Here is a 15097-nt window from a genome sequence, read left to right as displayed (position 1 = left end):
GTAGAGTGGGGGTTACACTTGGGGTGCTGCTGCACTTGTGCACATGTATGATAATTTAAATGGCACATCTAAGAGCACAACGAGACAGCTTGTAGGATATATCACTCTATTACAGGTTAGTTAAGATGTTAAGAATTTTTTTTTCATTGAAGTTGAATATTATATGTTGTCGTGTATTTTAATGAATATGTTTGCAAAATATATTTAGTGTTGGATCTACGAACATTTTTCGTCCGTTGGTTCCGTTGTTCCTGCCGAGAATTATGATGAGAGGAGACCGCATGCATGTCGATGGGCCTCTAGCAAGGCACTGCCCGTTTCCACATATCACAGGCATCTGGATAGACTGAGCCCTGACATGGTGTGCTGGATTTCGTATGGTGACCACCGTTCATTTAGAGAATTTGAGGTCATCTCATTATTTTCCAGCCATCTTAGATGAGGCCCCTTGACGATCATTCACCGACCGGAGAGGGTTGTATGATAGTTTGGTTACATCCAGACTATTCCGCCACATCCTGCTACGTCTTGCTCTCTATTGAAGAAATTGATGATAGATGGATGCAGTTCGATGAGTATATTGCACTTGTAGGCCACTTATGTGCAGTGCCTAGCCACTATTCGCCAGATTACATGGATTGGTTTTACATGATTTCGCACCCATTCATGAGTCCGGCACAGCCAGGGGATCTTCCTAGAGTTCTGTCGGTTCAGCAATATGAGGAATTTGTTGAACCAGATGGGTATCAACAACTGATGGTGGTAGCAACACCTAATGAGGCAGACATTGATGATTGATGTGCATCATGTTCGACATGCAATGGTAATATTTTTTTTTTGGTATTTGTGTTTGTTGCTTTCTTTAGTATTTTATTACTAACAATTGTTATGTTTTTTTTTTCACTTGCTAGGATGGTTTTGTAGCAATTGCTGATAAGTTGGAGAGACTACTGAACTTGAAGATCCTAAACGAAGGAACAAAAGCCTATACTATTGCTGAAGAATGTCTGGGTATCACAAGAAGCTACATTGGCCAACCAACTGTAGGTCACAGATCGAGGCGTAGGCGGCATACAGACAGTCATTAAAGTTGTTTTATTTTTGCCTTATATATGTCATTTATAATTTTTTGGATAATTTATTTATTTAGTACATTTATTTATTGACAGTGACATTTGGTTATTTATTTGGTATATTTTTAATTTTTTGGATTATTTATTTATTTGGTTCATTTATGTATGGACACGTTAATGATTATGTGATATAAATTTTTGTCATTCGTTTATTGTTAAGTAGCCGTTAATGTTGTGTTGTCAAACTTGACAAGACACTGTCAATTGCATGCGTATTTTTTTAAAAATCAATACTACATGTACGTACTAACATAGAAATGACTACTCAGTTGTTTTAGTTCTAATACAAGCAATACATGTCTAATGAAACTTAAAGCATGACACAACATTGTTGTACTTGACAACACAAACACAAATTTGCGCATGTCTATTTTAAAAAAAATAAAAGCAGTCTTAGTGAACACCATCTATATATATCACACCAACACTCTCATCACACATTCTCTCCCAAACCAACTTGACAAACTAAATTTTACAACAAAATGACATTTTTGGGGAAAACAAGCAGTCAGACGATTGTGAACTCCAGATTAGCTTTTATTTTTTTTTAATGGATCGATTATTCACAACAAAACTAGTGTTTATTTCCAAAGTTCCACTCCAATACCCATTCGAGTACCTAACGATTGTGGTTTTCAAATGAAAGCAGAATGCACAATACCCTTCAGCTAATCGACGATTAATATTTAGATAAAATTTACTACCGACAGCCATTCACAGATGCAGGTAACCAATTTTGCTTTCAATCTATGCAATTGAAAAACAATGATGATGTTAACACAATGTTAATGTGTAATGATCAATTCTCGTGTGTTGGCCCGATTGAGTTATTATGCACCATTGGTAGAACACCGGATGATATATTAAACTTACTTCAAGCCACTATAACCTCTACTTATGATGTCCTGCGATATTACAATGGAAGGTGGAACATGTCACGCCAACACGACTTTGTCGGTTACTCGTTCACAAGAAAAAATCCAAAAAAATTTGACATTCCTTCCAGATGTACCATCGATGAACTGAAGGATTTGATCAAGTAAGTTGCACCTTAAGGGATTCCCCCTTATGGTATTCATGAATCACAAACGGTAAAGCAATTGTTTTTTCGATAACCAGGTCATTATGAGTATTCAGACAAAGTTATCAAATTTGAAATTATTGAGCTGAAAATTGACGATGACATGCTAAAGGTCTTAGTACAGTCTAACTACTGGAAACAATTTGGGCCAATAGAAATTTTAGCTGTTTTTAGTAAACAGGTAATGGAAATGGAAGACGACATGCCTCGGCCGAAACATGATTCAATGCAAAATTAGTATTAGTTAATTGTAGTTTTTCATGCATTTTTCTTGTTTCAACTATGTTGAAGTTAATGTAATGTTTGAATTCGTGTCCATTAACGAATGAAACCGTATGATTATTATTTTCAAAGCACTTAATTATTTCCTAACTTTTAAAAATAATGACTGAAAACAAAATTATGAATGTTAACCAAATAATTATTTACACAAATGTCAATGGTAATAACATATTTTCTTTTCATTGTTCACCTTAATAAAAAAATTTGGTTTTCAGCCTAGACAAATTTGTATAACGCTGCATTCTACCTATGTACGGAGTGGGCCACTGCTTTGCCTGAGAATGACAATGTGTATTCCACAACAACACCACTGGTGGTAAAGGATAATAGTCTCGTAACAAAACCTGTTACATAACGACAAACAAATTCAATGTAAGATACCCAACTACAGTGTCACCAGTTATACTAACATCATAATTATGCTATTACATGTACAAAATGATTTCCATACACATGACCAATGCATATTACGCGATGCACAGAAGAATATGGTGGCAGCTGACTTCTAAGAGGAAAAAATGTCATGCTTTGTTGTCATGAAAGAGAAACAATGATCACGTATCGTGAAGCAATGACATATCCCATATTCATAATATTCATCCACTTGTCCATGGTAACCTACATTTAACAGACAACAAATAGTGGTTACTTAAAATGCTATTTTAACAAAAAGTGACATAATAATAAACTTATGCACCATAGATAATTCGTCAACAAGTAGGGAACACTTTAATTCCTCAAATCTCTCTATGTCACCAACCAGGTTGATATACTCTTCGGACCAACTTGTCAGTTCTTTATGCAGATGGTTGCGCACTAATGACCTGTTTCTTCACTCATACCCAATAACGCAGCTATTGCCCGATAACCATAATTATCATCCGCTTTGACATCAATAATGTTTTCAATAGAATCCTAGATGCACGGATGAAATTGATCCAACATTGGAATATTTCATCTCTGTATTGGTTCCTCAGACGATGATGCACTATGTTTCACTGACAAATTACTATTTTGCACAGAGTGTAACGCATCAACATACTCCCAATAAGACGGATCGCGTTTTGTTGACTTTTGTTATTTGGTCAGCGGTTTTTTTGGAGCACCCTTGGTCTTCACCTTTTCTGGAGGAGGACACATAGAGTTCATATCAGGATAAGTAATTTCTTGCAACTTTGACTTCAAATGTACTTTACCACAAACATCAAGCTGCTTAAAGCATTTCAATATGGTTTCCATCTCCTCAGTTATGGTCTCCTGTGTCTCACATAACCCTTGATCTGAAAAACTAAGTCTTTGCCAAAAAAATATGGATTGTCTCAATTGGTATGAAACTAACAATAGATTTAAACAACTCGCATGCACATGGAAGATCATGGGTACTCCTCATGACACATCCACAACGTGAAGGGTTTTTGCCTGCATAAGCTATACACTCATACTCAGCAGCAATTTCATTTAAAACGTACCTTGATACCATGCCAAGTAGTTTTTTTGTACAAGGTTACTTTAAACACATGCCCAACCACGTGCGTGCTTGTCTCAAAGATGCTTTAATCTGGGTGTGTTGAAGTGTCATCATATTATTCATTTCTTCCCAAACACTGCATATGTCATCATCAGAGTTTTGTAGGAGTCTCTTTAGTGACCAATGAGCACTCTCAACCCTACATATGAAATATACAACAACATGTAAACAACCACAACGTTTTCATTTAAGTCAACACTTAAACAAATGAAGACAAACAAAAAACAATATTGATACCTGTTAGTGGTTGTGTTTCCTAGATGCATCACTTTGTTGGTTCATGCTTTCACAAATCTTTCTTTATGCAGAATCACCCATGTTTGACACACATAGTCCACAAACATAGGCCACGAAGAGCAAGTCATTTCAAAGTTTTTAACGTACTCATCAAAAGAACTCTCACATGGACATTCAACCAAACTCCCCCAAGCCTCCATCACATAATCCCATGCATTCTTTTGAGCAACTAGGGTTTTGCACTTTGCCTTCACATTCTTGTCAATGTGGAACCGACACAGCAAGTTTGTTGCATTTGAGAATACAATTTTCACTGCATTCATCAAAGACAAATCCCTGTCGGTGACAATAACCCCGGGAAGTGCATCAACTCTCATGAAAAGACCTCGAAACCGCTGTAAAGCCCAAATAACATTATAAAGACGTTCTCCTTCCAAGTAAGCAAAAGCAGTGGAGAATGTCATTCCTGTTGATGTAACACCAACAATATCAAGCAACGATAGTTTGTACCTATTTGTTTTGTAGGTATTGTCGATCAAAAAAACCAAATTACAAGAATTGGTTAACTTTACAACATCAGGATGACTCTAGAACAAGTCACGTACAACATTATCATCCTTCAGCCTATGCCAGTGAATATATTGATCTCGATCAAGCAGCATCATCAGTTGTTGCATTTTGGTGTTACTCCCTCTTATGGAAGAATGGTAAGCATGTCTGACATTGTAAATTTGTTTGATTATTGTATAATTGTTGTCATTGTGCTCATTCAACGTCAACATAATTTTTCTTGGCTTCACCATGGATTTCTTCATATCAGCAATAACAATCTTCTCATCCTTTGTCAATCGACCCACATATGGATGCCCAATTAATGACTTTGTCATTTCATGATTGTGAACCCCACAAACTAACTTCACCATCCATCATTCTCCTCTTGAAACTGGCTTCGCACGCAACTTAAATGGGCATCCACATTTTCTACTGTCAGTGCATGTTCTTACCAAATTATGTTTCTTAGGCCTATACTCACCACTCTTTTCACAAGCTATCAATAGAAATGAGGCTCTTCCTCGAACACCGGTATTGGTATCTGACCTCATTATAACGACAACAAATCCAATGTCATGAGCCAGCAATCGAGCCCATTGTAAAACTTCATCACGACTAGCAAAGAACTATAACACAATTCAAATAAGGTCTGACATCAGTATACAAATACCTGAGAAGTATTAAAGACATAATAAGAGAAATCAACATGTTCTACTTTAACGTCAACATCTTCCTCATTTTGAACATCCATATCAACTTCTTCAGACATCATACTATCATATATCCACTCGTCTTCGTCAATCTTAATAAAACATTTAACAATTTCAATTCAATGACAAAAAAATATACAATCACCTCATTTGTTATTGACACAAATATAGCTGTTTACAAAAAAATATATTTTATTGCACATTTTCATTAAAATGTCATATAAATCTAATAAATACATCATTCAATAAAATACATAATTCAGTTAAACATATGTAAATACATAATCATTGTCATTTAAATTTGTTTAATTATTAATCATTAGTATATTAATTTTTAAGCAATCTAATGTTAGTTAATTATTAATCATTTGTATTTCTTTTTTCACCATTCTAATTACTTAATACATTTTTTTATATCACTATAAAAAATAATATCACCAAATCAAATTTTCTGAAATTACTAAAACTAGTACAACAAAAAATTACAAAATTAAATTAACAATTGCGATCTAATAAATAAAATAGAAAACAAATAAATCCATATGCACATACAGAATACTAATCCGTATGAACCATACGGTTTGCTAATTCGTATGTGCATACCATTTTTTTTCCGCGTACCTCTTCTTCTCTGGCGATGAAAACTGACTAAAATTCACTATATACTCCTGAACAACACATGTACACCATCGGAGACCAAATACGCTTCGAAACCGACCTTAACGGAAGCAACTTACACTAAGTGACGAAGATTTTACAGAAAAAATGGCACTACACAAATGAAAAACTCCTCCTGCTATTTATAACCGAAAATGTATTTTCGTCATTTATGAAAATTGCTGGGTGCCCCAAGCAATTCCCTCCTTGATATGGTACTCAGTATTCCCTAAAAAAGGTAAAAGGAAAATTATGCTAATAGTATACCGTTTTCTCTCTCTCTCTCTCTCTCTCTCTCTCGCAATTGTATCGTGTTTAGTTGTAATTTAATTTAAATCACTACTTTGATCCTTATAGTTTCATGATTCTTACATTTTTAGTTCCTATAGTTTGAAAATGGTTTTTTTAGTCCTTATACTTTACATTTTAATTCTCTTCTAGTCCGTGTAGTTTGAAAGTAAGTTTTTTAGTCCGTATAATTTGCATTTTAATTTCCTTTTAGTCACTATAATTTGAAAGTGGTCTTTTTAGTTCCTATACTTTATATTTTAATTCCCTTTTAGTCTTTACCATCAAAATATGAGTAATATTATCAATTACAATTAACTACAAAAATATTAACAAGTAATTCGTAACTAATCGCAAGATAATTTGTAATAAAAAAATAGTTGATAATTTATAAGTAATTTGCAGTTAATTATTTTTATATATTTTTTTTTGTAGTAAGGACTAAAAGATAATTGAAATAGAAATTATAGGGATTAAAAAGATCACTTTCAAACTATAGGGATTAGAAGAAAATTAAAATACAAACTATAAGGACTAAAAATAACACTTTTAAACTATATGGACTAAAAGAGAATTAAAATCTAAACTATAGGGACTAAAAAAACCACTTTCAAACTATATGAACTAAAAAGGTAAGAATCGTGAAACTATAGGTATCAAATGAGTAATTTAACCTAAATACATTGATAGGATAAATATTTTTCACACCATTATTTTATCAAAGATTATAACAAGATTGATGATTTTTAAAACAATGATTTTAAAAATTATATATATATATATATATATATATATATATATATATATATATATATATATATATATATTTTAAATATATATTTAGTATCTCAAATCCGAATCATCTTATTTTTAGTCTTCCAAATTTAAAGTTATGTTTTTAGTTCATGAAATATGTAAAATGCTCTTTTTAATGATTATGCAAAGTGTGGGCCAAATAAGAAGTAAAATATTCATAATTTTTAACATTTTTTACTGCTAAAATATGATCTTTGATATTATAGTTTAAAGTACGATTTCTTGACGATATAAAACTAAGAATCCTGTCAATAACAAAATCTATTTTATATTTTAAAGTAGTTAATTGATTTTTAATTTATTTACTGATTTGACTTGATTATGACAATCATGGTTATCAAATTCTCGAGTTAACTCGCTAACTCTTACGAGTTTACGAGTCTACTTGTTCTCTGTGAGTTGATTCTTGAGGAAACTCTTTTTTTAGTAGACTTTGGATAAATTCTAAGTAAACTCGGTAAACTTTCGAGTTTACTACCGAGTCAACGAGTTAGCAAGTTAAAAAAAACTAGACCAAAATGTAAGTCATTTTTGATTGTTTTCTGTTTAACATTCAATATACCTTTATTTATCGTGTTATTCTCAAATACAAAATTTTCACATTTAATGATATCAAACTCTTGTTCTCTAATAACATCAAATCCTCGATGAGAATGATCTACCACTACTATAACCTCTACAAGTTATTGTTTAGTAGTGATGTATTATTACTAGACTTGATTATTTAAATATTTTAAACTTTATGATTTACTATTTTGCTTTATTATATTGTTGAAATATTTAATTAGTATGTTATTTATAGATATTTTGTTATTGTTTTTATATGAAGTAGACTCTTATGAATCTACGAGTCGAGTCTATAAAACTCTCACGAGTCTCTGTAAATTCTTGAGTTTGATAACCTTGATGACAATTCTTAATCACCACTTGTATTTTAAAATATAAAATAAAAAATCAAAGTTTGGTAATTAAAAGTTATAAAAAACTGTGAATATTTTATTTCATGTTTGACTCACACAACTAAAAAGAAAATGATCAAATTTAAACAACTAAAAAAATATTTAAATCTTATTTTTTTAATTATTTGACATTTGATATTATAAAGGTGTATAAAAATCAAACTCTTTTAGTTATGTATTCATTCTTAAATATAAAATTGGATAAATTGTGTTTTTTGTTTTTAAATTTTTTGTAATTTACGATGTTGGCTCTTAAACTTTTTGACGATCGATCTAAACATCTTCGAACTATTTTTTCGTTTAATATTTTATTCCTTTTAAAATTTTGTCCAAGTTCATCACTTAACTGCCAACATTAACAAAAAATGACTAAAACATTAGATGAAAAAAAAAGGGATCAAAACCATAAATAAACAATTTAAGAACAAAAACCATAAGTTACCCTATAAAATTATTAACAAATCTTCACGCGACAGTTGAATATTTTAGATTGATGGAGGCGAGTTTTATGTTATGACTTATGAGTACATTATCATTTCAGCCTTCCAGTGAAAGGAATTTAAACTTTGGGGAGACTTAAGGTTTATTTGTTTGTATTTTATTAAAGAAAATATATTTTTTTTTAATTGAAAGACATGATTAAAAAAATTGTAATAATCATAAAGTTTTAGAAAAATAAAAACTTAAAAATATTTTAGTATTTTCTAAAATATTAAATATATGAATATTATACAATAAAATTACTTAAAAAAAACATAAAACGGGTCTTTAATAATTGAAATTAAGTTCAATCGCGGATAACAAAACATTGTCGTGCAGAAATCTTTCACCACCCAACAATCAGTTTCCCATGGAAATGGTCCCCGGATCAGAAATATTTGAATAAAAGCAACTGAATCAATCACAGCCACAGGTCAGGAAAAATTAAAAAAAAAAATCTTAATGATATTATATGATAGATTTTTTTTTTCTTATCTGTCATAGGCAATATTAATTATCATTGGGATAGTGTCACTGTTATAATATATATACGGGCTAACAGGCACACGCTCCATGTTTTATGTAGGACATTGAAACATGTATTTCATTTTAGTTATACATAAATCAAATCGAAAGATTAAGGATATTTAATTTAATTGGTTAAGCATGGGTGTGTGAGTATTATAAATATTGCGTTTAATTTCTATGGATAAATATAAATCAAATCGAAAGAGTTAACTTCCTTATTATAAAGCCAATTAACTTTCCCTATTAGCATCAGCAACTTTCGTTGTGCTTTTGAAAAGCTATTGCCCCTCCTTCTTTCTTTGAAGGTTCCAGAAGGAAACTGCTTTTCTCAGTCGTCCAAGGGTCTATGCACGGTCCTTTCATTTCGTGCACATGTTAAAAGGAAATAAGAAGACATACTACTTAGCTTGTACGTATATGATTCTCAAATTATGTCCCCAAGCTCCATATGGGACTCTGCAGATCTTACGCAATGTGTCAACTACAAATTAAATTTAATCAAGTACTCCTATTTTAATTAAATTTAATCTTATTTCCATTATGTATTATTTATGGCTAAATTTGTTGGCTTATTCTTGGTTAGAAAGAATAACAGTTTTGGTTGGCTAGACTATGCTCCGCCAGCTAGAAATAAGCTCACTAAAGCAAATATCATAATTGGCTCTCTACTTGTGCAGATTTTAGTGTTGCTTCTAACCCAATTTGTACCCAACAACTCATCCAAGCTTAATTATAGCACTAATTAGAAGAAACACTTTTAGAGAAAACTTAAGGTTAATTGAACCAACCCCAAGTGTGGTTTTCTATTTTTTCAATGATTCTCAGGCTGTCAACAAGGTTTTTTTTTTTAATAAACAAAAGGAATATGTTGATATAAGTTTGGCTACAAGATGAGCCCGAACCAAGAGGAAAATAATAATTACAAGATATGAGCAAGTAACCAAATACAATACTCCCATGCAATTTGATAAAGTTGCCACCTAACCCATCATAAAAACAACGTAGAAAATCCCATTACATATAACATCGATATTTTACTTAATTAAAAGTGGGGTTAACTAAATAGAAGAACATATCCAATTTGAAATTAATATTGCATGTACCGTGCACGTGGATCATCATCTTATTGTATATGTCGATTCCATTTTTTGTCAACTTGAGATCTCTCCAGGAAAGAGGACCACCTCTACAACTTACCTTTTGATAATTTCTTTGGTTCTTCCATGTGCACCTCATAGAAAAGCTATGACCATGATAAGTTACCAATCAACATATACTTTCTAAATTTGTGACTACAAATGACTTTTTTTTTCTTCCTGAAGATACTGATGTGATTATTCACAGGATGAACATTATTTCTATTGCCAATGGCCAACAGTCCAACATAAACTCACGAGCTCAATTATATGGAATTGGCCATAAGTTGACATTATTCGAACTGTAAGTTCAATATAATTTTGTTAATATGCACATGTGACCTATTTCCTTTATCAGCCAAAAGTATACATATTGATTTATTTTGCATTTCTTTCTTCTGCCCAACTCTTATTATTCAACCAAAATAGTTTACTTATATAGTGCAATCTACATCATGCATGAATTATCAGGTTGGCTAATTAAGCTTGAATAAGTAGTAAGATTTCCAATCACTTGCTTAAATTTTTTTAACTACTATAATTAGGATTTTTGGTCTTTCAATAAGACCTTGAAGTATTCCTATAAATTTTGGTCTTTTGGGCTAGTTACCGGGACTTAACTCTCACTTCAAGACTTAGTCATAATTAAACTCTTTGTCCTTATCCAAAGATGTATTTTGTGAGGATCGAATCCAGATTGTTCTCCACAAGCTTTTCAACTGAACTACAACCAGATTCTTTACCTCTCATGTAGAAATTTGCTTCTCGTCTCCGATCATGCAAGTCATGATTTCAGTTGTTGATAAAATTTCATAAATAATGGACGGTTCAAATTCATCAAACATGACCTCTCCTATCACAAGCAAAAAGGAGAGGATCCAAATCCATTTTTTAGTCCTTATTAGGATTAGACAAGTTCTACTAACTAATTATGTTAGCTTAGTTGTTAACTTTCTATTTTTGGTAGCTTAGTTGCTAACTTTTTATTTTTGGTTAGTTACAACTAATTCTAGTTTAACTTGTAAACATTCAGTTTGATGTATGAGAAGATCATTCCAGAAATTGAGTTTTTCCTCCAATTTCTGTTAGAGTTTCTTTCATGGTATCATCTTGTACACGAAACTATCTTCGTTCATCATTCTTCCTCTTTTCTCTATCTGAGATTTAGTTTCCTTTTTCGATCCTTCTTGTCTTCTTCTTTTTGATCAGCCATGGCTGTTAACAATCAGCACTCAACTTCCAATCACCTTGTCAACCCTGCCAATCCCTATTTTCTTCATCTCGAAGAGAATCCCGTCATTGTTCTTGTTTTGCCACCGTTGATCGAAAGCAACTTTCGTCAATGGGAACATGATATGATTGTGGCACTTGAATCCAAGAACAAAAAGCATTTCCTCTTTGGCACACTTCCCTTTCCTCCATCAACAGATCCAATGCATGAAGCTTGGAGGCGTTGCATTCACATGGTGATGTCATGGCTCACTCATTCGATGAGTCCTTCAATCAAGCAATCTGTGATGTGGATGGATTTGGCATTTGAAATTTGGAAAGATCTCAAGGATCGTTTTTTGCATTCTGACAAGTTTCGCATTGCTGATCTTCAAGATCAAATCCAGAGTTGTAAGCAAGGTAATTCCAACATTTCTGAGTATTATACTCATCTGAATATTCTGTGGAAAGAACTGGAATTGTATCGATGTTTTTTGCTATGTACATGTTCTAGTATCTGTTCTTGTGGGCTTATTCCTAAACTTAAGAAAGAACGTGAAGATGACTGTGTAATTCGTTTTTTGTGTGGTCTTAATGATATGTATGCACTAGTTTGGTCTCAAGTCATGCTTATGGAACCCATGCCTTCTCTAGTTAAAACCTTTTCTCTTGTGCTTCAACATGAAAGAGAATTTATTGGTGAATCTAGTTCTCAATTACCTATTGATACTGTTGCTTTTTCCATTATTAAAAACAGTGACAATTCCACCTTCTTCAGTAAGATTTTTTCCAATCATAACAAGATTCCTGGTAATTCTGGTAAAGGATCTAAAGGCAATAAGCTTTGCACTTATTGTGGAAAAACTAATCATATTGTCGAGAATGTTTTTTCAAGCATGGATTTCCTGCTGGATATAGAAACCGTGGTAAAGGGGGTTCTTCAAATTTCAAATCTTTTGCTAGCTTGGCTGAAGCGGATTTTGATACAGCTTCACAACATGGTTTCTTGGAGAACAGTTCCAGTCGAGACCTGTTTCGTTTGTCCAAAGATCAATACAATGCCATCATAGCTCTTCTTCAGTCGATCAAGGACTCTTCTACTTTTGTTAATCACATTCAACATTCTGTGGTTAATCAGTTAGGTATTGTCTCTTCTATTTGGATTCTTGATAGTGGTGCCACAGACCATATATGTCCTGATAAATCTTCTTTTTCATTTCTTAAGAAGATCAAACCTATTCATGTTCGACTTCCTAACAATAGTTTCGTTACTGCATCTTTTGCTGGTGACATTCAGTTAGGTGATTTGCTTTTAAAGAATGTTTTGTATGTTCCCCATTTCTCTATTCACCTTGTTTCCATTTCAAAGCTTCTTAGCACTATTGATTGCTTAGTCATTTTCTGTAAATTCATTTGTCTAATTGTGCAGACCTCCAACTTCAAGATGATTGGAGTAGCTAAGCAACATCATGGTCTCTTCCATCTGCAGGATTTCAATGATTTGAATTCTTTTTCTTTTTCTAAAGATTCTATTGTAAATTCTACTGATAGTTCCATGTTATGGCACTCTAGGCTAGGCCATACTTCAAATAAAGTGTTGCACCAGTTATGTTCTCAATATAATGAAATTTCTTTTGATTCTTTTCATCCTTGTGATACTTGTCATTATGCTAAGCAAAAGAAATTATCCTTTCCAATCAGTACCACTATTAGCTCAAAGTTTTTTGAATTAATTCATGTTGATATTTGGGGCCCTTATTCTATTCCCTCTTTTGAAGGCCATCGATTTTTCTTAACAGTTGTTGATGACTTTAGTATATTCACTTGAATCTACTTACTAAAAATCTAAAGTTGAGGTTAAAATTGTGCTTCCAAACTTTATTCTCCTCATTTAGAACCAATTTTCAGTAAAATTGAAGAAATTAAGATTAGATAATGGTAGGGAGTTCTTTTTAATAGATTTTTTTTGCCACACATGGAATCTTTCATGAGACATCTTGTCTTGAGACTCCTCAGCAGAATGGCATTGCTGAGAGAAAACATCAGCATCTTTTAAATGTTGGTCGTGCTTTGTTGTTTTAATCTAAACTCCCTATTCATTTTTGGTCTTATGCTATTAGACATGCGCTATTTATATTATCAATAGGCTGCCATCCTCCTTTTTAAATCATAACAAATGCCCTTTTCAACTTGTTTTTGGTTCTAAACCTGATTTTTCAAACCTCATAACTTTTGGTTGTCTGGCTTTTGCACATACTTTGGATTCAGGCAGAACTAAATTTGATAAAAGGGCTTCCAAATGCATTTTTCTTGGCTACAAGACTGGTACAAAAAGCTATCTTCTTTTTAATCTCCACTCTCATTCTTTTCTTGTTTCAAGAAATGTGATCTTTTATGAGAAATTTTTTCCTTTTACTATTGCCAACACTGGTACTTTCAATGGTGTTTCTTCTGATTTTTCCAATTTTGACTCTCTTGTTGATGTTGATATTTCTACTTAAACTCAAGATTTTCATCAACATTTATCTAATCAGAATCAAGTACTAGAACCTTTGTCCAATTATTCTACTGAATCTGTTTCTAATAATGACATATTTCCAATCACTGCAGATCCTATCAGATTCTCTACTAGACTCAAAACACCTCCTGGTTATTTTTCTGATTACTATTGTGGCACTATTTCTTCTTATTCTTCTCCTCATTTTACAACTCCTTATCCTTTGCAATCCTTTCTTTCTTATTTTAAGTGTTATGCTGATCATACTTCTTTTTGCGTGTCCATCTCTGTTCATCCTGAGCCTCATTCCTTTAAAGAGGCAAACAAATTTGATTGTTGGAGAGAGGCTATGATGACAAAACTACAGGCTCTTCGGGCTAATAGAACATGGTCTTTGGTTAAGCTTCCTTCAGGCATGCCTCTTGTGGGTTGTAGATGGGTTTACTAAGTTAAATATAAGGCAGATGGTACTTTGGAGAGATACAAAGCTAGGCTGGTGGCTCAGAGTTTTACACAAACAGAGGGGGTTGATTTTTTTGAAACATTTTCACCAGTTGCCAAGTTGACTACTGTGCGGTTTCTTTTGTTTGTTGTTGTTGCCAACAATTGGTATCTTCAGCAGCTTCACGTGGATAATGCCTTTCTACATGGAGACATCCATGAAAAGGTTTACATGAAACCTCCACCTGGCATGCACATTTCTGATCCTAGCCTTGTATGTAAATTGCAGAAATCATTGTATGGATTAAAGTAAGCTAGTAGGCAGTGGAATCGGAAGTTGTCTTCTGCTCTCCTTCAACTCGGTTATGTTCAGAGTACTTCAAACTATTCCTTGTTTGTCAAACAAACTGCTTCTTATTTTACAACATTATTAGTTTATGTTGATGATGTTGTACTTACTGGAAATAATTTAGCTTAAATCAATTCAGTCAAACAACAACTTCATGATCAATTTCACATTAAAGATCTGGGTGATTTGAAGTTTTTCTTAGGCTTTGAGGTTG

The sequence above is a fragment of the Glycine max genome, chromosome 6 (assembly GCF_000004515.6).
Source record: "Glycine max cultivar Williams 82 chromosome 6, Glycine_max_v4.0, whole genome shotgun sequence".
Classification (NCBI taxonomy): Eukaryota; Viridiplantae; Streptophyta; class Magnoliopsida; order Fabales; family Fabaceae; genus Glycine; species Glycine max.
The sequence above is the reverse complement of the archived record's forward strand: the minus strand, read 5'-3'. Positions refer to the sequence as shown.